The sequence below is a fragment of the Triticum dicoccoides genome, chromosome 6A (assembly GCF_002162155.2).
Source record: "Triticum dicoccoides isolate Atlit2015 ecotype Zavitan chromosome 6A, WEW_v2.0, whole genome shotgun sequence".
Taxonomy (NCBI): domain Eukaryota; kingdom Viridiplantae; phylum Streptophyta; class Magnoliopsida; order Poales; family Poaceae; genus Triticum; species Triticum dicoccoides.
Window position 1 is genome coordinate 416,884,482 of NC_041390.1, and position 27,338 is coordinate 416,911,819.

Genomic DNA, 27,338 nt, shown 5'->3' on the forward strand with positions numbered 1-27,338 from the left:
CTGGGCTTGCCAAAGGATAAAATGAAAAAGGAAAGGTGAAGATCACCATGACACTTGCATAAGGTAGAAGATAATAATAAAAGATAGGCCCTTCGCAGAGGGAAGCAGAGGTTGCCATGCGCTTTTATGGTTGGATGCACAAAATCTTAATGCGAGAGAACGTCACTTTATATTGCCCCTTGTGATATGAACCTTTATTATGCAGTCCGTCGCCTTTATTACTTCCACATCACAAGATCGTATAAAGCTTATTTCTCCCACACCAATCAATCATACATATTTAGAGAGCAATTTTTATTGCTTTGCACTGATGACAACTTACTTGAAGGATCTTATTCAATCCATAGGTAGATATGGTGGACTCTCATGGCAAAACTGGTTTAAGGGTAATTGGAAGCACAAGTAGTATCTCTACTTGGTGCTGAGAATTTGGCTAGCATGAGGGGGAAAGGCAAGCTCAACATGTTGGATGATCCATGACAACATACTTTATCTCAGATATAAGAAAACATAACCCATTACGTTGTCTTCCTTGTCCAACATCAACTCTTTAGCATGTCATATTTTGATGAGTGTTCCCAATCATAAAAGATGTCAATAATAGTATATTTATATGTGAAACCTCTCTTTCATTATTACTTCCTATTAATTGCAACGATGATCGAAGCTATGTCTGCCAACTCCCAACAACTTTTAATGATCACACTCTTTCTATGTGAAGTCATTACTATCAATAAGATCAATATGAACTTTTGTTTCTTTTTATTCTTTTTCTCTTTTCTTTTATTCACCCAAGATCATAGCAAGAAAATCAAGCCCTTGACTCAACACTAATCTTTTTTATATAGCTCACGAACTTGATTACATAGAAGGATAATAAAGCAAAACTCACAACTAGATCATGCCATAAACTTTATTCTACTAGATCGAAATACTACTAATAGGATCGAACTAAGAAAAACGGTAAAGATAGGAGTTGTGATTGTGATACGATACCGGGGCACCTCCCCCAAGCTTGGCAGTTGCCAAGGGGAGTGCCCATACCCATGTGATTATATCTCCTTGGTTGGTGAACAAGGTGGAGGTGTTGTTGATGATGCAAGCTTGTCATCCATCTTCCAAGGCATAGGTTCACCATCATAGAAGGATGATCGAGTCTCCGGAATCCTCGAATCTGCAGCCAAACTCATTCTTTTGAATCTATATTCATACTCACAGTTTTGGTTTTGCAGGTCATAGATTTGGGCCTGGAGGTGCTCGATCTTCTCATATAGCTTGAAGATGGCCTCCTCGGTGTTCTTGGCATCCGACTTGTAGTTGTTAGTGAACTCCGCGAGCATCGTGTGGCTAGCGTTGATTCCACGCTCCACCATCCCCTGGCACTTGAAAAATTGTTGCTCCATTGCTTCGAGCCTCGTCTCCACGCTTCTGGTTCCCTTTGGTCCCTCAGCATCGCGGATGTGTAGCAACCCATCACGCATCTCAATGGTTTGAGGGTGTCGCAGCACCTCCGCGAGGTAAGGGTTGATGACCTTCTCGAAGAACTTGTCCTTGGAAGCACTTGGGGACGTCATGATAATCTAGATCTGTCAGAAAAACAGCTCGAAACAAAAACAGGAGATTTTTGCGTGATACGGGAGTCAAAACCCCCGGGAGATTATATAATGAACTTTTACCGACCAAAACACGTATCGTGCAAGAAAACAGAGTCCGGAAGGCACACGAGGAGCTCACGAGGTAGGGGGCGCGCCCAGGGGGGTAGGGTGCGCCCTCCACCCTCGTGGGGCCCTCGTGTCCTTCCCGGACTACTACTTAATTTTCTATTTTTCTAAATATTCCAAAACGGAGAAATATTGCCTTAAAAATTGTTTTGGAGTCGGTTTACTTACCGTACCACATACCTATTCCTTTTTGGAGTCTGAAACGTTCTGGAAAGTATCCCTTATGTATTCCTTCGGGGTTACGGTTTCAATAATATTGGTTTCAACATTTATGGGATTACCTGAGATATAATGTTTAATTCTCTGACCGTTTACCACCTTCGGATTTGTGCCTTCGAAGTTGTTGATTTTTATGGCACCGGAACGATAGACCTCCTCGATAACATAGGGGCCTTCCCATTTAGAGAGAAGTTTTCCTGCAAAAAATCTTAAACTAGAGTTGTATAGCAATACATAGTGACCTACATTAAACTCACGCTTTTGTATCCTTTTGTCATGCCATCTTTTAACCTTTTCTTTAAACAACTTAGCATTTTCATAAGCTTGGGTTCTCCATTCATCAAGTGAGCTAATATCAAATAACCTATTTTCACCGGCAAGTTTTAAATCATAGTTGAGCTCTTTAATAGCCCAATATGCCTTATGTTCTAGTTCGAGAGGTAAGTGACATGCTTTTCCATATACCATTTTATACGGAGACATACCCATAGGATTTTTATATGGAGTTCTATAGGTCCATAATGCATCATCAAGTTTCTTGGACCAATTCTTTCTAGACCTATTGACAGTCTTTTGGAAAATCAATTTGAGTTCTCTATTGCTCAATTCTACTTGACCACTAGATTGTGGGTGATACAAAGATGCAATTCTATGATTGACGTCATATTTAGCAAGCATTTTACGGAAAGCACCATGAATAAAATGTGAACCACCATCAGTCATTAAATATCTAGGGACTCCAAACCTAGGAAAAATAACTTATTTAAGCATTTTAATAGAAGTGTTATGATCAACACTACTAGTTGGAATAGCTTCTACCCAGTTAGTAACGTAATCAACAACAACTAAAATATGTGTATATCCATTAGAGGCAGGAAAAGGTCCCATATAATCAAAGCCCCAAACATCAAATGGTTCAATAACAAGTGAATAATTCATAGGCATTTCTTGACGTCTACTAATATTACCAATTCTTTGACATTCATCACAAGATAGGACAAACTTACGGGCATCCTTGAAGAGAGTAGGCCAATAAAAACCGGATTGCAATACCTTATGTGCAGTTCTATCTCCCGCGTGGTGTCCTCCATAAGTTTCGGAGTGGCACTTGCGTAGGATCTGTTCCTGTTCATGCTCAGGTACACAACGTCTAATAACACCATCTACTCCTTCTTTATAAACATGTGGGTCATCCGAAAAGTAATGTCTCAAATCATAGAAGAACTTTTTCTTTTGTTGGTATGTGAAGCTAGGTGGTATAAATTTGGCAACTATGTAATTAGCATAATCAGCATACCAAGGAGTACTACGAGAAGTACTTATGACATTTAATTGTTCATTAGGAAAGCTATCATCAATAGGTAGTGGGACATCAAGAACATTCTCTAACCTAGATAAGTTGTCTGCAACGGGGTTCTCAGCTCCTTTTCTATCAACAATATGCAAATCAAATTCTTGTAACAAGAGAACCCATCTAATAAGTCTAGGTTTAGCATCTTTCTTCTCCATAAGATATTTAATAGCAGCATGATCAGTGTGGATAGTTACTTTAGAATCAATAGTATAAGGTCTGAACTTATCACAAGCAAATACAACTGCTAAAAGTTCTTTTTCAGTAGTAGCATAATTTCTTTGAGCATTGTCTAGAGTCTTACTAGCATAATGGATAACATTTAGTTTCTTATCAATTCTTTGCCCTAGAACAGCACCTACGGCATAATCACTAGCATCACACATAATTTCAAAGGGTAAATTCCAATCAGGTGGCTGAACAATAGGTGCAGAGACTAATGCTTTCTTAAGTATTTCAAATGCTTCTACACAATCATCATCAAAGACAAATGGTATATATTTTTGTAATAAATTAGTCAGAGGCCAATAATTTTTTGAGAAGTCCTTAATGAACCTCCTATAAAATCCGGCGTTACCAAGGAAACTTCTTATACCTTTGATGTCCTTGGGACATGGCATATTTTCAATAGCATCAACCTTGGCTTTATCAGCTTCAATACCTCTTTCAGAAACTTTATGCCACAAGACAATACCCTCATTAACCATAAATTGGCACTTTTGCCAATTCAAGACAAGATTAGTTTCTTCACATCTCTGCCAAACTTGATCAAGATTGCTCAAGCAATCATCAAAATAAGATCCATAGATGGAAAAGTCGTCCATGAAAACCTCACAAATCTTTTCACAAAAGTCAGAGAATATAGCCATCATGCATCTTTGAAAGGTAGAAGGTGCATTACATAAACCAAAAGGCATACGTCTATAAGCAAAAGTACCAAAAGGGCATGTAAAAGTAGTCTTTGATTGATCTTTAGCCAACACAGGTATTTGAGAGAAACCAGAATAACCATCTAGAAAGCAGTAATGTGTATGTTTGCATAATCTTTCTAGCATTTGATCGATAAAAGGTAAGGGGTAATGATCTTTCTTAGTAGCCCTATTTAATTTGCGGAAATCAATTACCATCCTATAACCTGTAATAATTCTTTGTGGAATCAATTCATCTTTATCATTAGGAACAACAGTAATACCTCCCTTCTTAGGGACACAATGAACAGAACTTACCCACTGACTATCAGCAACGGGATAAATTATACCTGCCTCCAGAAGCTTTAGTATTTCTTTTCTTACCACTTCTTTCATTTTAGGATCCAGACGTCATTGAGGATCACGAACTGGTTTGGCATCTGCTTCCAAATTTATTTTATGTTGACATAGAGTGGGACTAATGCCCTTAAGATCATCAAGAGTATACCCAATAGCAGCACGGTGCTTCTTCAAAGTTTTCAATAATCTTTCTTCTTCATGCTCTGAAAGGTTAGCACTAATAATAACAGGATATATCTTCTTTTCATCAAGATAAGCATATTTAAGATTATCAGGCAACGGTTTAAGGTCAAACACGGGATCACCCTTAGGTGGAGGGGGATCCCCTAGGATTTCAACAGGCAAATTGTGTTTCAGCATAGGTTCTTGTTTAAAGAATACTTCATCTATTTCCCTTCTTTCATTCATAAACATATCATTCTCATGGTCTAGCAAATATTGTTCTAAAGGATCACTAGGAGGTACGGCAATAGAAGCAAGACCAATAATTTCATCCTTACTAGGAAATTCTTCTTCATGGTGTTGTTTACTAAATTTAGAGAAATTAAATTCATGAGTCATATCATCCAAGCCAATAGTAACAACATTCTTTTCGCAGTCTATCCTAGCATTAACAGGGTTTAAGAATGGTCTACCAAATATAATGGGACAAAAGCTATCTTGTGGGGAACTAAGAATAAGAAAATCAGTAGGATATTTAGTTTTCCCACACAAGACTTCAACATCTCTAACAATTCCCATTGCTGAAATAGTATCTCTATTAGCAAGTTTAATTGTGACATCAATATCTTCTAACTCAGCAGGTGCAATTCCATGCTTGATTTCTTTATACAAGTCATAAGGTATAACACTAGCACTAGCACCCATATCACATAAGCCATGATAACAATGATCTCCTATATTAACATAAATAACAGGCACGCCTACCACAGGTCTATGTTTATCTTTAGCACAAGGTTTAGCAATTCTAGCAGTTTCACCGCAGAACTGAATAACATGCCCATCAATATTATCAGACAAGAGCTCTTTAAAAATAGCAATATTAGGTTCTACTTTAACTTGCTCAGGAGGTGTATATGTTTTAATATTGCTTTTACGAACCATAGTTGAAGCTTTAGCATGATCCTTTATTCTAACAGGGAAAGGTGGTTTCTCAACATAAGAAGTAGGAACAATAGGATCATTATAAGTGACAGTCTTTTCTTCAACTTTAATAGGTGCAGCTACTTTTACTTCTATGGGAGGATGATATTTAAACCACTTCTCCTTAGAGAGATCAACATAAGTAGCAAAAGATTCACAGAAAGAAACTACTATCTCAGAATCAAGTCCATATTTAGTGCTAAACTTACGGAAAATATCGGTATCCATAAAATATTTAACACAATCAAACTTAGGTGTCATACCTGACTCCTTACCATTGTCAAGGTCCCAATCTTCAGAGTTGCATTTAATTTTATCCAATAAATTCCATTTAAATCCAATAGTCTTCATCATAAAAGAGCCAGCACGAGAAGTATCAAGCATGGTGCGATTGTAATCACAAAGCTGAGCATAAATTATTTGAAGAATTGTTTCTCTTGGAAGCTCATGGTTGGGGCATGAATATAACATTGATTTAAGCCTCCCCCAAGCTTGAGCGATACTTTCTCCTTCGCGAGGCCAAAAATTATATATATAATTATGATCACGATGAACAAGATGCATAGGGTAATACTTTTGATGAAATTCCAATTTCAATCTTCTATAATTCCATGATCTCGTATCATCACATAGCCTATACCATACCAATGCGTCTCCCTTCAAAGATAAAGGGAAGACCTTCTTCTTAGCAACATCATCAGGTATACCTGCAATCTTAAATAATCCACAAACTTCATCCACATATATTAGGTGTTCATCAGGACGCTTTGTTCCATCTCCTGTAAAAGGATTAGCTAGTAGTTTTTCTATCGTATCTGAAGGATACTCATAAGGAATTTCATTTTCATATTCATTTTTAATAGGTTCAGTAGGTTAAGGAGCAACTCTTTGCTCTACCGGTCGGGGTGAAGATACCCCGAACAAGCCCCTTAGAGGATTACTTTCCATAGTAACAAGTGACAGTAAATTTCAGCACACTATATAAATTTTTCCTTACCAAATTCCACCTACCAAAGGCGCTTCACTCCCCGGCAACGGCGCCAGAAAAGAGTCTTGATGACCCACAAGTATAGGGGATCTATCGTAGTCCTTTCGATAAGTAAGAGTGTCGAACCCAACGAGGAGCAGAAGGAAATGATAAACGGTTTTCAGCAAGGTATTCTCTGCAAGTACTGAAATAAGTGGTAACAGATAGTTTTGTGATAAGATAATTTGTAACGAGCAACAAGTAACAAAAGTAAATAAAGTGCAGCAAGGTGGCCCAATCCTGGACAAACTCTTATATAAGGAAAAGCGCTCCCGAGGACACATGGGAATATCGTCAAGCTAGTTTTCATCACGTTCATATGATTCGCGTTCGGTACTTTGATAATTTGACATGTGGGTGGACCGGTGCTTGGGTGCTGTTCTTACTTGAACAAGTATCCCACTTATGATTAACCTCTATTGCAAGCATCCGCAACTACAACAAAAGTATTAAGGTAAACCTATGAAGGAAATATGCCCTAGAGGCAATAATAAAGTTATTATTTATTTCCTTATATCATGATAAATGTTTATTAGAATTGTATTATCCGGAAACATAATACTTTTGTGAATACATAGACAAACTAAAACGTCACTAGTATGCCTCTACTTGACTAGCTCGTTAATCGAAGATGGTTATGTTTCCTAACCATAGACATGTGTTGTCATTTGATTAACGGGATCACATCATTAGGAGAATGATGTGATTGACATGACCCATTCCATTAGCTTAGCAACCGATCGTTTAGTATGTTGCTATTGCTTTCTTCATGACTTATACATGTTCCTATGACTATGAGATTATGCAACTCCCATTTGCCGGAGGAACACTTTGTCTGCTACCAAACGTCACAACGTAACTGGGTGATTATAAAGGAGCTCTATAGGTGTCTCCAAAGGTACATGTTGGGTTGGCGTATTTTGAGATTAGGATTTGTCACTCCGATTGTCGGAGAGGTATCTCTGGGTCCTCTCGGTAATGCACATCACATAAGCCTTGCAAGCATTGCAACTAATGAGTTAGTTGCGAGATGATGTATTACGAAACGAGTAAAGAGACTTGCCGGTAACGAGATTGAACTAGGTATTGAGATACCGACGATCGAATCTGGGGCAAGTAACATACTGATGACAAAGGGAACAACGTATGTTGTTATGCGGTCTGACCGATAAAGATCTTCGTAGAATATGTAGGAGCCAATATGAGCATCCAGGTTCCTCTATTGGTTATTGACCGGAGACGTGTCTCGGTCATGTCTACATTGTTCTCGAACCCGTAGGGTCCGCACGCTTAACATTACGATGACTTTTTCATTATGAGTTTATATATTTTGATGTACTGAAGTTTGTTCGGAGTCCCGGATGTGGTCATAGAGATGACGAGGAGTCTCAAAATGGTCGAGACATAAAGATTGATATATTGGAAGCCTATGTTTGGACATCGGAAGTGTTCCGGTTGAAATCAGCATTTTACCGGAGTACCGGGAGGTTACCGGAACCCCCCGGTAACCTAATGGGCCTTAATGGGCCTAGTGGAGGAAGAGGAGAGGAGGCCTAGGGGCTGCCGCGCGCCCCTCCCCCCCAAGTCCGAATTGGACAAGGAGGGGGCCGGCGCCCCCCCTTTCCTTTCTTCCCTCTCCTCCTTCCCCCCAAGTCCTAATCCAACTAGGGAAATGGGGGAGTCCTACTCCCGATAGGAGTAGGACTCCTCTGGCGCGCCTCTCCTAGGGCCGGCCGCACCCCCCTTGCTCCTTTATATACGGGGGCAGGGGGGCACCTCTAGACACACACGTTGATCCTCGTGATCGTTTTCTTAGCCGTGTGCGGTGCCCCCTTCCACCATACTCCTCGATAATATTGTAGCGGTGCTTAGGCAAAGCCCTGTGACGATAGAACATCAAGATCGTCACCACGCCGTTGTGCTGACGGAACTCTTCCCCGACACTTTGCTGGATCGGAGTCCGGGGATCGTCATCGAGCTGAACGTGTGCTAAAACTTGGAGGCGCCGTAGTTTCGGTGCTTGATCGGTCGGGCCGTGAAGACGTACGACTACATCAACCGCGTAGTCATAACGCTTCCGCTGTCGGTCTACGAGGGTACGTAGACAACACTCTCCCCTCTCGTTGCTATGCATCACCATGATCTTGCGTGTGCGTAGGAAAATTTTGAAATTACTACGTTACCCAACAGTGGCATCCGAGCCAGGTTTTATGTGTTGATGTGATTTGCACGAGTAGAACACAAGTGAGTTGTGGGCGATATAAGTCATACTTCTTACCAGCATGTCATACTTTGGTTCGGCGGTATTGTTGGATGAAGCGGCCCGGACCGACATTACGTGTACGCTTACGCGCGACTGGTTCTACTGACGTGCTTTGCACACAGGTGGCTGGCGGGTGTCAGTTTCTCCAACTTTAGTTGAACCGAGTGTGGCTATGCCCGGTCCTTGCGAAGGTTAAAACAACACCAACTTGACAAACTATCGTTGTGGTTTTGATGCGTAGGTAAGATTGGTTCTTGCTTAAGCCCGTAGCAGCCACGTAAAACATGCAACAACAAAGTAGAGGACGTCTCACTTGTTTTTGCAGGGCATGTTGTGATGTGATATGGTCAATACATGATGCTAAATTTTATTGTATGAGATGATCATGTTTTGTAACCGAGTTATCGGCAACTGGCAGGAGCCATATGGTTGTCGCTTTATTGTATGCAATGCAATTGCGCTGTAATGCTTTACTTTATCACTAAGCGGTAGCGATAGTCATGAAGCATAAGATTGGCGAGACGACAACGATGCTACAATGGTGATCAAGGTGTCACGCCGGTGACGATGGTGATCATGATGGTGCTTCAAAGATGGAGATCGCAAGCACAAGATGATGGCCATATCATATCACTTATATTGATTGCGTGTGATGTTTATCTTTTATGCATCTTATCTTGCTTTGATTGACGATATCATTTTAAGATGATCTCTCACTAATTATCAAGAAGTGTTCTCCCTGAGTATGCACCGTTGCGAAAGTTCTTCGTGCTGAGACACCACGTGATGATCGGGTGTGATAGGCTCTATGTTCAAATACAACGGGTGCAAAATAGTTGCACACGCGGAATACTTAGGTTATACTTGACGAGCCAAGCATATACAGATATGGCCTCGGAACACGGAGACCGAAAGGTCGAGCGTGAATCATATAGTAGATATGATCAACATAGTGATGTTCACCAATGAAACTACTCCATCTCACGTGATGATCGGACATGGTTTAGTTGATTTGGATCACGTGATCACTTAGAGGATTAGAGGGATGTCTATCTAAGTGGGAGTTCTTTAGTAATATGATTAATTGAGCTTTAATTTATCATGAACTTAGTACCTGATAGTATCTTGCTTGTTTATGTTTGATTGTAGATAGATGCCCCGTGTTGTTGTTCCGTTGAATTTTAATGCGTTCCTTGAGAAAGCAAAGTTGAAAGATGATGGTAGCAATTACACGGACTGGGTCCGTAACTTGAGGATCATCCTCATTGCTGCACAGAAGAATTACGTCCTGGAAGCACCGCTGGGTGCCAGGCCTGCTGCTGGAGCAACAACAGATGTTATGAACGTCTGGCAGAGCAAAGATGATGACTACTCAATAGTTCAGTGTGCCATGCTTTACGGCTTAGAATTGGGACTTCAACAATGTTTTGAACGTCATGGAGCATATGAGATGTTCCAGGAGTTGAAGTTAATATTTCAAGCAAATGCCCGGATGGAGAGATATGAGGTCTCCAATAAGTTCTATAGCTGCAAGATGGAGGAGAACAGTTCTGTCAGTGAGCATATACTCAAAATGTATGGGTATAATAATCACTTGATTCAATTGGGAGTTAATCTTCCAGATGATTGCGTCATTGACAGAATTCTCCAATCACTTCCACCTAGCTACAAGAGCTTCGTGATGAACTATAATATGCAAGGGATGGTTAAGACAATTCCCGAGCTCTTCGCAATGCTGAAAGCTGCGGAGGTAGAAATCAAGAAGGAGCATCAAGTGTTGATGGTCAACAAGACCACTAGTTTCAAGAAAAAGGGCAAAGGGAAGAAGAAGGGGAACTTCAAAAAGAACAGCAAGCAAGTTGCTGCTCAGGAGAAGAAACCCAAATCTGGACCTAAGCCTGAAACCGAGTGCTTCTACTGCAAGCAGACTGGTCACTGGAAGCGGAACTGCCCCAAGTATTTGGCGGATAAGAAGGATGGCAAGGTGAACAAAGGTATATATGATATACATGTTATTGATGTGTACCTTACTAATGCTCGCAGTAGCACCTGGGTATTTGATATTGGTTTTGTTGCTATTATTTGCAACTCGAAACAGGGACTACGGATTAAGCGAAGATTGGCTAAGGACGAGGTGACGATGCGCGTGGGAAATGGTTCCAAAGTCGATGTGATCGCGGTCGGCACGCTACCTCTACATCTACCTTCGGGATTAGTATTAGACCTAAATAATTGTTATTTGGTGCCAGCGTTGAGCATGAACATTATATCTGGATCTTGTTTGATGCGAGACGGTTATTCATTTAAATCAGAGAATAATGGTTGTTCTATTTATATGAGTAATATCTTTTATGGTCATGCACCCTTGAAGAATGGTCTATTCTTATTAAATCTCGATAGTAGAGACACACATATTCATAATGTTGAAGCCAAAAGATGCAGAGTTGGTAATGATAGTGCAACTTATTTGTGGCACTGCCGTTTAGGTCATATCGGTGTAAAGCGCATGAAGAAACTCCTAACTGATGGACTTTTGGAACCAGTTGATTATGAATCACTTGGTACTTGCGAACCGTGCCTTATGGGCAAGATGACCAAAACACCGTTCTTCGGTACTATGGAGAGAGCAACAGATTTGCTAGAAATCATACATTCAGATGTATGTGGTCCTATGAATATTGAGGCTCGTGGCGGATATCGTTATTTTCTCACCTTCACAGATGACTTAAGCAGATATGGGTATATCTACTTAATGAAACATAAGTCTGAAACATTTGAAAAGTTCAAAGAATTTCAGAGTGAAGTTGAAAATCATCGTAACAAGAAAATAAAATTCCTACGATCTGATCGTGGAGGAGAATATTTGAGTTATGAGTTTGGTGTACATTTGAAACAATGCGGAATAGTTTCGCACTCACGCCACCCGGAACACCATAGCGTAATGGTGTGTACGAACGTCATAATCGTACTTTACTAGATATGGTGCGATCTATGATGTCTCTTACTGATTTACCGCTATCGTTTTGGGGTTATGCTTTAGAGACGACCGCATTCACGTTAAATAGGGCACCATCAAAATCAGTTGAGACGACGCCTTATGAACTGTGGTTTGGCAAGAAACCAAAGTTGTCGTTTCCGAAAGTTTGGGGCTGCGATGCTTATGTGAAAAAGCTTCAACCTGATAAGCTCGAACCCAAATCGGGGAAATGTGTCTTCATAGGATATCCAAAGGAAACTATTGGATACACCTTCTATCACAGATCCGAAGGCAAGAATTTTGTTGCTAAATTCGGAAACTTTCTAGAGAAGGAGTTTCTCTCGAAAGAAGTGAGTGGGAGAAAAGTAGAACTTGATGAAGTAACGGTACCTGCTCCCTTATTGGAAAGTAGTACATCACAGAAACCGGTTTCTATGACACCTACACCAATTAGTGAGGAAGCTAATGATGATGATCATGAAACTTCAGAACAAGTTACTACTGAACCTTGTAGATCAACCAGAGTAAGATCCGCACCAGAGCGGTACGGTAATCCTGTTCTGGAAGTCATGCTACTAGATCATGATGAACCTACGAACTATGAATAAGCGATGGTGAGCCCAGATTTTGCAAAATGGCTTGAAGCCATGAAATCTGAGATGGGATCCATGTATGAGAAGAAAGTGTGGACTTTGGTTGACTTGCCCAAAGATCGGCAAGCAATTGAAAATAAATGGATCTTCAAGAAGAAGACTGATGCTGACGGTAATGTTACTGTCTACAAAGCTCGACTTGTCGCAAAAGGTTTTCGACAAGTTCAAGGGATTGACTACGATGAGACCTTCTCACCCGTGGCGATGCTTAAGTCTATCCGAATCATGTTAGCAATTGCCGCATTTTATGATTATTAAATTTGGCAGATGGATGTAAAAACTGCATTCCTGAATGGATTTCTGGAAGAAGAGTTGTATATGATGCAGCCGGAAGGTTTTGTCGATCCAAAGGGAGCTAACAAAGTGTGCAAGCTCCAGCGATCCATTTATGGACTGGTGCAAGCCTCTCGGAGTTGGAATAAATGCTTTGATAGTGTGATCAAAGCATTTGGTTTTGTACAGACTTTTGGAGAAGCCTGTATTTACAATAAAGTGAGTGGGAGCTCTGTGGCATTTCTGATATTATATGTAGATGACATATTACTAATCGGAAATGATATAGAATTTCTGGATAGCATAAAGGGATACTTGAATAAGAGTTTTTCAATGAAAGACCTCGGTGAAGCTACTTACATATTGGGCATTAAGATCTATAGAGATAGATCAAGACGCTTAATTGGACTTTCACAAAGCACATACCTTGACAAAATTTTGAAGAAGTTCAAAATGGATCAAGCAAAGAAAGGATTTTTGCCTGTGTTACAAGGTGTGAGATTGAGTAAGACTCAATGCCCGATCACTGCAGAAGATAGAGAGAAAATGAAAGATGTTCCCTATGCTTCAGCCATAGGCTCTATCATGTATGCAATGATGTGTACCAGACCTGATGTATGTCTTGCTATAAGTCTAGCAGGGAGGTACCAAAGTAATCCAGGAGTGGATCACTAGACAACGGTCAAGAACATCCTAAAATACCTGAAAAGGACTAAGGATATGTTTCTCGTATATGGTGGTGACAAAGAGCTCATCGTAAATGGTTACATTGATGCAAGCTTTGACACTGATCCGGACGATTCTAAATCGCAAACCGGATACATGTTTACATTAAACGGTGGAGCTATCAGTTGGTGCAGTTCTAAACAAAGCGTTGTGGTGGGATCTACATGTGAAGCAGAGTACATAGTTGCTTCGGAAGCAGCAAACGAAGGAGTCTGGATGAAAGAGTTCATATCCGTTCTAGGTGTCATACCTAGTGCATCGGGTCCAATGAAAATCTTTTGTGACAATACTGGTGAATTTGCCTTGGCAAAGGAATCCAGATTTCACAAGAGAACCAAGCACATCAATTCCATCCGGGATCTAGTCCAAGTGGGAGACATAGAGATTTGCAAGATACATACGGATCTGAATGTAGCAGACCCGTTAACTAAGCCTCTTCCATGAGCAAAACATGATCAGCACCAAAGCTCCATGGGTGTTAGAATCATTACTGTGTAATCTAGATTATTGACTCTAGTGCAAGTGGGAAACTGAAGGAAATATGCCCTAGAGGCAATAATAAAGTTATTATTTATTTCCTTATATCATGATAAATGTTTATTAGAATTGTATTATCCGGAAACATAATACTTGTGTGAATACATAGACAAACTAAAATGTCACTAGTATGCCTCTACTTGACTAGCTCGTTAATCGAAGATGGTTATGTTTCCTAACCATAGACATGTGTTGTCATTTGATTAACGGGATCACATCATTAGGAGAATGATGTGATTGACATGACCCATTCCATTAGCTTAGCAACCGATCTTTTAGTATGTTGCTATTGCTTTCTTCATGACTTATACATGTTCCTATGACTATGAGATTATGCAACTCCCGTTTGCCGGAGGAACACTTTGTGTGCTACCAAACGTCACAACGTAACTGGGTGATTATAAAGGAGCTCTACAGGTGTCTCCAAAGGTACATGTTGGGTTGGCGTATTTCGAGATTAGGATTTGTCACTCCGATTGTCGGAGAGGTATCTCTGGGCCCTCTCGGTAATGCACATCACATAAGCCTTGCAAGCATTGCAACTAATGAGTTAGTTGCGAGATGATGTATTACGAAACGAGTAAAGAGACTTGCCGGTAACGAAATTGAACTAGGTATTGAGATACCGGCGATTTAATCTCGGGCAAGTAACATACCGATGACAAAGGGAACAACGTATGTTGTTATGCGGTCTGACCGATAAAGATCTTCGTAGAATATGTAGGAGCCAATATGAGCATTCAGGTTCCGCTATTGGTTATTGACTGGAGACGTGTCTCGGTCATGTCTACATTGTTCTCGAACCCGTAGGGTCCGCACGCTTAACGTTACGATGACTTTTTCATTATGAGTTTATATATTTTGATGTATCGAAGTTTGTTCGGAGTCCCGGATGTGGTCATAGACATGACGAGGAGTCTCAAAATGGTCAAGACATAAAGATTGATATATTGGAAGCCTATGTTTGGACATCGGAAGTGTTCCGATTGAAATCGGCATTTTACCGAAGTACCGGGAGGTTACCGGAACCCCCCGGTAACCTAATGGGCCTTAATGGGCCTAGTGGAGGAAGAGGAGAGGAGGCCTAGGGGCTGTCGCGCGCCCCTCCCCCCCAAAGTACGAATTGGACAAGGAGGGGGGGGGCGGCGCCCCCCCTTTCCTTTCTTCCCTCTCCTCCTTCCCCCCAAGTCCTAATCCAACTAGGGAAAGGGGGGGAGTCCTACTCCCGGTAGGAGTAGGACTCCTCCGGCGCGCCTCCTCCTAGGGTCGGCCGCACCCCCCCTTGCTCCTTTATATACGGGGGCAGGGGGGCACCTCTAGACACACAAGTTGATCCTCGTGATCGTTTTCTTAGCCGTGTGTGGTGCCCCCTTCCACCATACTCCTCGATAATATCATAGCGGTGCTTAGGCGAAGCCCTGTGACGGTAGAACATCAAGATCGTCACCACGCCGTCGTGCTGACGGAAATCTTCCCCGACACTTTGCTGGATCGGAGTCCAGGGATCGTCATCGAGCTGAACGTGTGCTAAAACTCGGAGGTGCCGTAGTTTCGGTGCTTGATCGGTCGGGCCATGAAGACGTACGACTACATCAACCGCGTTGTCATAACGCTTCTGCTGTTGGTCTACGAGGGTACATACACAACACTCTCCCCTCTCGTTGCTATGCATCACCATGATCTTGCGTGTGCATAGGAAAATTTTGAAATTACTACGTTACCCAACAACCTAACCATAGCATGAAACATATGGATCCAAATCAGCCCCTTACGAAGCAACGCATAAACTAGGGTTTAACCTTCTATCACTCTAGCAACCCATCATCTACTTATTACTTCCCAATGCCTTCCTCTAGGCCCAAATAAAGGTGAAGTGTTATGTAGTCGACGTTCACATAACACCACTAGAGGCTAGACAACATGCATCTCATCAAAATATCGAATGAATACCAAATTCACATGACTACTAATAGCAATACTTCTCCCTTGTCCTCAGGAACAAACACAACTACTCACAAAGAATAAACATGTTCATAATCAGATGGGTATTAATATGCATAAAGGATCTGAACATATGATCTTCCACGAATTAAACCAACTAGCATCAACTACAAGGAGTAATTAACACTACTAGCAACCTACTAGCACCAATCCCGGTCTTAAAGACAAGAATCGGATACAAGAGATGAACTAGGGTTTTGAGATGAGATGGTGTTGACGAAGATGCTGATGGAGATTGCCCTGTCCCGATGAGAGGAGCGTTGGTGATGACGATGGCGATGATTTCCCCCTCCGAGAGGGAAGTTTCTCCGGCAGAACAGCTCTGCCGGAGCTCTAGATTGGATCCGCCAAGGTTCCACCTCGTGGAGGCGGAGTTTCGTCCCAAAAGGTTGCTTCTTATTTTTTTCTCGACGAAAGACTTCATATAGGGGAAGATGGTCATCGAAGAGCCACCAGGGGGCCCACGAGGTAGAGGGCGTGCCCTGGGGGGCGCCCCCACCCTCGTGAGCAGGGTGTGCCCCCTGGTCTTCATCTTTGGCGAGGATTTTTCATTATTTATTATAAGGTATTCCATGGAGTTTCAGGACTTTTGGAGTTGTGCAGAATAGGTCTCTAATATTTGCTCCTTTTCCAGCCCAGAATTCCAGCTGTCGGCATTCTCCCTCCTTATGTAAACCTTGTAAAATAAGAGAGAATAGCCATAAGTATTGTGACATAATGTGAAATAACAGCCCATAATGCAATAAATATCGATATAAAAGCATGATGCAAAATGGACATATCACTCACCGCCGTGAGTGAGTAATCTCATTGTAGGCTTGCTGGACGGTGATGGGTTGGATGAGATTTACCGTGTGATCGAGTTAGTTTTGTTAGGGTTTGATCCCTAGTATCCATTATGTTCTAAGATTGATGTTGCTATGACTTTGCCATGCTTAATGCTTGTCATTAGGGCCCGAGTGCCATGATTTCAGATCTGAACCTATTATGCTTTCATGAATATATGTGAGTTCTTGATCCTATCTTGCAAGTCAATAGTCACCTACTATGTGTTATGATCCGGCAACCCCGAAGTGACAATAATCGATACCACTCCCGGTGATGACCGTAGTTTGAGGAGTTCATGTATTCACTAAGTGTTAATGCTTTGCTCCGGTACTCTATTAAAAGGAGGCCTAATATCCCTTAGTTTCCAATAGGACCCCGCTGCCACGGGAGGGTAGGACAAAAGATGTCATGCAAGTTCTTTTCCACAAGCACGTATGACTATGTTCAGAATACATGCCTACATTACATTGATGAATTGGAGCTAGTTCTGTGTCACCCTATGTTATAACTTTTGCATGAGGAATCACATCCAACGTAATTATCCATCATTGATCCATTGCCTATGAGCTTTTCACATATTGATCTTTTTTAGTTACTTTTCCATTGCCACTGTTACCATTGCTAGAAAAACTACTACTGCTACTTTTGCCACCGTCACCGTTACTTCCATACTACTTTGGTACTAAATACTTTGTTGCAGATATTAAGTCTTTCAGGTGTGGTTGAATTGACAACTCAACTGCTAATACTTGAGAATATTCTTTGGCTCCCCTTGTGTCGAATCAATAAATTTGGGTTGAATACTCTACCCTTGAAAATTGTTGTGATCCCCTATACTTGTGGGTTATCAAGATTATTTTCTAGCACCGTTGTCGGGGAGCATAGCTCTATTCTTTGAGTCACTTGGGATTTATATCTGTTGATCACTATGAGGAACTTGAAAGATGAAAGAACCAAGATTTTTCCCTCAACTACGAGGGGAGGTAAGGAACTGACATCTAGCTCTGCACTTGATTCACCTTCTATTATGAGTAAATTTGCGACACCTACACCTGTTATTGATTCTGATATGTCGCATGTTATTGATGATGCCACTTCTGCTATGCATGATGCTTATTATGAAACTACTTCTATGTTTGATAATATTGTGCCATTAGGTGAATTTCTTGATGAACAACTTGCTAGGGTTAGAGAGAATGAAATTATTGAAACAGATAATATTGATGAAAGTGATGATGAAGATTCTCCCCCTAGATATGAATTGCCTGATGTGCCTGAGGGTTATGTTATGGATGAAGAAACTGCTAGAGACCTTTTTGCTTGCAAAGATAGATATGATCTTAAAAAACTATTAGCTAAGCTGAAAGAAAAGTCTTTGATTGCTAGAATGAAATATGACGCTGATTTTGCTACTTCACCTACTTGTATTTCTGATAAGGATTATGATTTCTCTGTCGATCCTGAGTTAATTACTTTGATTGAATCTGATCCTTTTTATGGCTATGAATCTGAAACTGTTGTGGCACATCTTGCTAAATTGAATGATATAGACACCTTATTCACTCATGAGGAAAAAATCCGTTACCACTATATCCTCAAGTTATTTCTGTTCTCATTAAAGGGTGATGCTAAAACATGGTTTAATTCTCTTGCTCCTGGTTGTGTGCATAGTCCCCAGGATATGATTTATTACTTCTCTGCTAAATATTTCCCCGCTCATAAGAAAAAAGCTGCCTTAAGGGAAATATATAATTTTGTGAAAATTGAAGAAGAGAGTCTCCCACAAGTTTGGGGGAGGCTTCTCCGATTACTTAATGCTTTGCCTGATCATCCTCTCAAGAAAAATGAAATACTTGATATCTTTTATAATGGACTAACCGATGCTTCCAGAGACCGCCTGGATAGTTGTGCCGGTTGTGTTTTCACGGAAAGAACTGTTGAGCAAGCTGAATTGCTATTGAATAATATATTGAGTAATGATAATGATTGGACACTTCCTGAATCAACTCCTAAGCCAACTCCGAAGAAAAGGGGTATTCTATTTCTCAGTCCTGAAGATATGAAGAGGTAAAGAAATCTATGAAATAAAATGGTATTAAAGCTGAAGATGTTAAGAATTTACCACCTATTGAAGAAATACATGGTATTAATAACCCGACACAGGTAGTAAAGGTAAATTCTCTCTATAGATTTGATGAAGGTGATATTCCTCGTAATAAGTCTGCTAGCCAATGCTTGGATGAGTTTGATAATTTTATTATTAAACAAGAAAACTTCAATGCTTATGTTGGTAGACAATTGAAATGTAATGCTTATATGGTTGAACACTTGAGTGATTATATGTCTAGAGTTTAAGGTGACCCTAAACTTATTAGTAAACATGCTTCTATAGTTACCACTTAGGTAGAACAAGTGCTTAAAGCACAAGATAATTTGCTCAATGAATTAAATAATAAGAAAAATGATAATGTTGTTAGAGTTATGACTAGATGGGGTGGAATGACTCAGGAACCTTTGTATCCTGAGGGCTACCCTAAGAGAGTTGAGCAAGATTCTCAGAGAACTAATGTTGATGCACCTAGTCCTTCCAAGAAGAAGAAAAAGAAAAATGATAGGACTTTGCATGCTTCTAGTGAACCTGTTGTTGACACATCTGAGAATCCCAATGATATTTCTGTTTCTGATGCGGAAACACAATCTGGTAATGAACATGAACCTAGTGATAATGATGATGTTCATGTTGATGCTCAACCTAGCAATAACAATGATGTAGAGATTGAACCTGCTGTTGATCTTGATAACCCACAATCAAAGAACCAACGTTATGATAAGAGAGACTTCGTTGCTAGGAAGAACAGTAAAGAAAGAGAACCATGGGTTCAGAAACCCATGCCTTTTCCTCCTAAACCATCCAAGAAAAAGGATGATGAGGATTTTGAGCACTTTGCTGAAATGATTAGACCTATCTTTTTGCGTATGCGTTTGACTGACATGCTTAAAATGAATCCTTATGCTAAGTATATGAAAGATATTGTTACAAATAAAAGAAAAATACCAGAAGCTGAAATTTCCACCATGCCAATTATACTTTTAAAGGTGGAATACCAAAGAAACTAGGAGATCCAGGAGTAGCAACTATACCATGCTCCATTAAAAGAAACTAAGTTAAAACTACTTTATGTGATCTTGGAGCCGGTGTCAGTGTTATGCCTCTCTCTTTATATCGTAGACTTGATTTGAATAAGTTGACACCTACTGAAATATCTTTGCAAATGGCCGATAAATCAACTACTATACCTATCGGTATTTGTGAGGATGTGCCTATTGTGGTTGCAAACGTTACTATTTTAATGGGCTTCATTATTCTTGATATTCCTGAGGACGATAGTATGTCGATTATCCTTGGTAGACCCTTTTTGAATACTGCAGGGGCTGTTATTGATTGCAACAAAGGCAATGTCACTTTTCATGTTAATGGTAATGAGCATACGGTATACTTTCCAAGGGAACAACCTCAAGTCCACAGTATCAATTCTATTGGAAAATTTTCAATGATTACTATTGGAGGTTTTGAATTCCCTCTTCCTACTGTCAAGAAGAAATATGATATTCTTATTGTTGGGAACATGCATATCCCCGTTGAGAAAAAGAAAAATGATGAAGAGATTGTTGAGGAGCTCTTCAAGCCGAAACTCGAATGATAAGCATAATGAGGAGAATAAAAAGCCCAAATACAATCTTCCTCGCACTACAGAGGTTCGGTCGTGTGAATGGCCTTGTGATGCGTTCTTGAGAGCCGCCGGAATTTACGATGACTTTTATTACTTGGCTGAGAATGCAGGCCTCACCGACTTCCTCCATGACCAGCACAAATAGTACCTCCTAATCACTAATATTTTCGTGTGAAATTTTTATTTCCATGCTAAGAAATCACCACCTTTAGTGGAGTTTCACTTATATGATGAGGTTAAGGAGATGTCACTCCATGATTTTTGTCGGGTCTGCAAGATAACCTTTGTGGGCAGCATCGAGGAACCACATCGTTGTGATGTGGATGGATTTATTGATAGAATTGCTATAGGGGAAACGAGGAAAGTTTCCGATGCAAGAATTACTAGTATACATTTTCCTGTTCTATGTTACTTTGCGATATTTGCTAGTAGATGCTTAATTGGTCGCGGGAACAATGGAAATCTTAGTGCTCCTGATCTTGTCATTTTGCGCCATGCTTTGTTTCATGATACAAATTTCAGCTTAGGTGTTATTGTTGCTAAACGGTTAAGTATGAACCATACAAAGGGCCCCATCTTCGGAGGCATCTGTAACGCCCCGGACACACCCGCCAGTGGTCGTTACTCCTGGCGGGATCTAGACTAGCCCCACAGATCAATACTAGTCTTTTCTGCGCACTTTGTCCTTACTCATGCGCACCTGGGAGCAACTTCCCGGTCGGTCACCCATCCTGACACTACTCCAAGCTGAGCACGCTTAACTTTGGAGTTCTGTCCGAATGGGCCACCGGAAAAGAAGGAATTCCTTATTGATATGAGTAGTCTATCATCCCTAATAAGCCAGGCCATCACATACACCCCCACTCAGAGGAACCGACGTCCTCGTCGGGCCACAGGAACGTTCCCTCTTGGCACATACGTCTGTGCATCCAGCCCGGTACATGTGCCATGCCGGGTGCCACGACGGGTCACAAACGTCATGAACAACATGACCGCGCACCTGTCCGCAAACATCCGTGTAACCGCGAGGGTCGGCTCTTATACCAACTTGTAACGCCCCGGACACACCCGCCGGTGGTCGTTACTCCTGGCGGGATCTAGACTGGCCCCATAGATCAATACTAGTCATTTCTGCGCACTTTGTCCTCACTCATGCGCACCCGGGAGCAACTTCCCGGTCGGTCACCCATCCTGACACTACTCCAAGCTGAGCACGCTTAACTTTGGAGTTCTGTCCGAATGGGCTACCGGAAAAGAAGGAATTCCTTATTGATATGAGTAGTCTATCATCCCTAATAAGCCAGGCCATCACAGCATCTTTGCTTCACGCCTTGCTAAACACTTTGAGATACCTATTAGGCATTATGAGAAAGAGGAAAAGTTGTTGCCCCCTATTTTTCTAGATTATAAGAGTATGGTAGCACATAAATTTATTGTTAAAAATAAGAAGAAGATGCTTAAGTATAATTTGATATTTGATAAAACTCACCGTGAGACTATTACCTTGCCTGCACCCTCTTTGTTTAACATACTTTTAGGCACGTACCTCATCTTACCCGAGGCCATTTATGCATACTAGAGGCTGACACAAGTCCCAGAGCCAGAGCCTGAGCCTGAGCCAGCACTTGACCCTTATCGACAGTCTATTTATCAGTGGGATCCGGAGGAGATCGCCAACCAGTGGCACCCTCAGGACCCTCCTCAGTATACCAGAGAGAGTAGCTTCGATCTGTGGCCATAGACCAACTTAGGACAAAAGCCTAAGCTTGGGGGAGTACGTATTTCTCACCGACATTACATTCATGTTCACACACTCATTCTAGTTGTCGGTGCTCATACTTTTTCATCGTACTATCCATGCTAGTTTCTTTTCTTTTCTAAGCCTTCTTCTTTTGTGTTTGAAAAACCTGAAGAAAAACCAAAAAAATTAGTTGTAGCTTTTAGCTAGTTTACTTTCCATGCCTGTAGTAGCAGTAGTAATTAAAAGAAAACCCAAAAATATTACTCGCTCTTCTTTTGCTTATTGGGAGCTTTCCCATGTAAATAGTTTTATTTCTTTTCTTATTCTTTGGGGGTCGAGAGGAGAAGACCATGATGAAAATGTTGAGTGGCTCTCATATGCATTATTGTTGATTTAACCAAGAGCCCATATTACCTTGTCTTCTCCCTTGTATTAAATGCTTGCAGATTCTAGCTTAGTCCAATGCACGTGCACTATTATTATTATCCACACCGTTCGGTCGTGCGAGTGAAAGGCAATAATGACGATATATGATGAACTGAGTGAGATGAGAGAAGCTGGTATGAACTCGGCCTATCTTGTTTTTGTAAATATGATTAGTTCATCATTCCTGATTCAACCTATTATTGAATGAAACATGTTTGCAATGACAATTAGAGATTATAGTTGCTCATGCCATGCTTAATTAGCTAGGAGTTTATAATGGTTTACCTTGCGTGACAACATGCTATTAAAATGGTTCTGATGTGGTATGATAGGGTGGTATCCTCCTTTGAACGATTTGAGTGGCTTGACTTGGCACATGTTCACGCATGTAGTTGAAACAAAATCAACATAGCCTCCATGATATTTATGTTCAAGGTGATATATATCCTACTCATGCTTGCACTCATTGTTGATTAATCTTAATGCATGTTCATGACTGTTTTCGCTCTCTAGTTGGTCGCTTCCCAGTCTCTTTCTAGCCTTCACTTGTACTAAGCGGGAATACTGCTTGTGCATCCACTTCCCTAAACCCCAAAGTTATTCCATATGAGTCCACCATACCTTCCTATATGCGGTATTTACCGGCCGTTCCAAGTAAATTTGTATGTGCCAAACTCTAAACCTTCAAATGAAATTCTGTTTTGTATGCTCGAATAGCTCATGTATCAACTAGGGTTGTCTATATCTTCCATGCTAGGTGGGTTATTCTCACAATGAGTGGACTCCGCTCATCATTCACGAGAAAATGGCCGGTAACCAGGACGCCCAGTCCCATGCTCAAATCAAATCAAAATAATTGCAAACAAAACTCCCCCAGGATTGTTGTTAGTTGGACGACACCCGTTGTGTCGGACAAGCCATGGATTGATGTTTGTTGGTGGTGGGGGAGTATAAACTTTACCATTCTGTTTGGGAATCGCCTATAATGTGTGTAGCATGGAAGATATCGAGATCTCTTGGTTGTTATGTTGACAATGAAAGTATGCCACTCAAAATATTATTTATCTCTATTTCAAAACTCGAGCTCTGGCACCTCTCCAAATCCCTGATTCCCTCTGCGAGGGGCCTATATATATACTTTTATGTTGAGTCATCATCCTTTTATTAAAAAGCACCAGTTGGAGAGCACCGCTGTCATTCGCATGCATTGCTATTAATTGACATTCAGTATGACTGTGACTGGATCTCTTTTACCATGAATTACAATGTCTAGTCAATCCTTGATCTTCAGGGGTGCTCTACATTTATGTTTAGAAAGGCCTAGCGAGATACCATCTTGTTATATATTATGTTATGATTGTTTTGAGGAAGTGTCGTCATCTGAGATTTATTATTATTGTTGAAGGAAATATGCCCTAGAGGCAATAATAATGTTGTTATTTGTATTTCCTTATATCATGATAAATGTTTATTATTCATGCTAGAATTGTATTAACCGGAAACTTAGTACATGTGTGAATACATAGACAAAGAGAGTGTCACTAGTTTGCCTCTACTTGACTAGCTTGTTGAATCAATGATGGTTATGATTCCTAACCACAGACACGAGTTGTCATTTGATTGACGGGATCCCATCATTAGAGAATGATGTGATTGACTTGACCCATCCGTTAGCTTAGCACGATGATCGTTTAGTTTGTTGCTATTGCTTTCTTCATGACTTATACATGTTCCTATGACTATGAGATTATGCAACTCCCAAGTACCGGAGGAACACTTTGTGTGCTACCAAACGTCGCAACGTAACTGGGTGATTATATAGGTGCTCTACAGGTGTCTCTGATGGTACTTGTTGAGTTGGCATAGATCGAGATTAGGATTTGTCACACCGATTGTCGGAGAGGTATCTCTGGGCCCTCTCGGTAATGCAGATCACTATAAGACTTGCAAGCATTGTGACTAATGAGTTAGTTGTGGGATGATGCATTACAGAATGAGTAAAGAGACTTGCCGGTAACGAGATTGAACTAGGTATAAGGATACCGATGATCGAATCTCAGGCAAGTAACATACCGATGACAAAGGGAACAACGTATGTTGTTATGTGGTTTGACCGATAAAGATCTTCGTAGAATATGTAGGAACCAATATGACCATCCAGGTTCTGCTATTGGTTATTGACCAAAGACGAGTCTCGGTCATGTCTACATAGTTCTTGAACCCGTAGGATCCGCACGCTTAAAGTTCGGTGACGATCGGTAATATGAGTTTATGTGTTTTGATGTACTGAAGGTAGTTCAGAGTCCCGGATATGATCACAGACATGACGAGGAGTCTCAAAATGGTTGAGACATAAAGATCGATATATTGGAAGCCTATATTTGGACATCCGAATAGTTCCGGGTGAAATCGGGATTTTACCGGAGTACCGGGAGGTTATTGGAACCCCCCGGTAAATGTATGGGCCTTATTGGGCCATAGTGGAGAGAGAGAGGAGACCAGGGTAGGCCGCGCGTGCCCTTTCCCTCTGGTCTGAATTGGACTAGGAGGGGGGCGGCACCCCCCTTTCCTTCCTCCCACTCTCCCCCTTCCTTCTCTCCTAGTCCAACTAGGAAGGGGGGGAATCCTACTCCCAGTGGGAGTAGGACTCCTCCTGGCGCGCCCTGCTAGGGCCGGACGGCCTCCCCCCTTGCTCCTTTATATACGGGGGCAGGGGCACCCCAAGACACACAAGTTGATCAGTTGATCTTTTAGCCGTGTGCGGTGCCCCCCTCCACCATAATCCACCTCGATCATATCGTAGCGGTGCTTAGGCGAAGCCCTGCGTCGGTAGCATCATCATCACCATCATCATGCCGTCGTGCTGACGGAACTCTCCCTTGAAGCTCTGCTGGATCAGATTTCGTGGGATGTCACCGAGCTGAACGTGTGCTGAACTCGGAGGTGCCGTACGTTCGGTACTTGGATCAGTCGGATCATGAAGACGTACGACTACATCAACCGCGTTCTCATAACGCTTCCGCTTACGGTCTACGAGTGTACGTGGATGACACTCTCCCCTCTCGTTGCTATGCATCACCATGATCTTGCGTGTGTGTAGGATTTTTTTTTGAAATTACTGCATTCACCAACAGGGGCATCCGAGCCAGGTTTATGCATAGATGTTATATGCACGAGTTGAACACAAAGGAGTTGTGGGCGTGGGTATATACATATTTCTTGCCGTCACTAGTTGATTCTTGATTCAGCGGCATTGTTGGATGAAGCGGCCCAGACCGACATTACGCGTACGCTTACGCGAGACTGGTTCTACCGACGTGCTTCACACACAGGTGGCTAGTGGGTGTCTGTTTCTCTAGCTTTAGTTGAATCGGATTCAATGAATAGGGTTCTTTCTGAAGATCAAAAAGCAATCACTATACCACGTTGTGGTTTTTGATGTGTAGGTCAGAACGGTTCTTGCTTAGCCCGTAGCAGCCACGTAAAACTTGCAACAACAAAGTAGAGGACGTCTAACTTGTTTTTGCAGGGAATGTTGTGATGTGATATGGTCAAGATATGATGCTAAATTTTATTGTAAGAGATGATCATGTTTTGTAACACAGTTATCGGCAACTGGCAGGAGCCATATTGTTGTCGCTTTATTGTATGAAATGCAATCGCCATGTAATTGCTTTACTTTATCACTAAGCGGTAGTGATAGTCATGGAGACAATAGTTGGCGTGACGACAACGATGCTTCGATGGAGATCAAGGTGTCAAGCCGGTGACGATGGTAATCATGACGGTGCTTTGGCGATAGAGATCATAGGCACAAGATGATGATGGCCATATCATATCACTTATATTGATTGCATGTGATGTTTATCTTTTATGCATCTTAGTTTGCTTAGATCGACGGTAGCATTATAAGATGATCTCTCACTAAATTTCAAGGTATAAGTGTTCTCCCTGAGTATGCACTGTTGCGAAAGTTCGTCGTGCCGAGACACCACGTGATGATCGGGTGTGATAAGCTCTACGTTCACATACAATGGGTTGTAGGATCGAAAGTATGTCTAGAGGGGGGTGATTAGACTATGTGACCAAATAAAAGTCTATCATTTTCCCAATTTTAGTCTTTGGCAGATTTTAGCTATCTTAGCACAAGTCAAGCAATCTTAACACAATTCAAGCAAGCATGCAAAGAGTCTATGAGCAGCGGAAAGTAAAGCATGCAACTTGCAATAATGTAAAGGGAAGGGTTTGGAGAATTCAAACGCAATTGGAGACACCGATGTTTTTGTCGTGGTTCCGATAGGTGGTGCTATCGTACATCCACGTTGATGGAGACTTCAACCCACGGAGGGTAACGGTTGCGCGAGTCCACGGAGGGCTCCACCCACGAAGGGTCCACGAAGAAGCAACCTTGTCTATCCCATCATGGCCATCACCCACGAAGGACTTGCCTCAC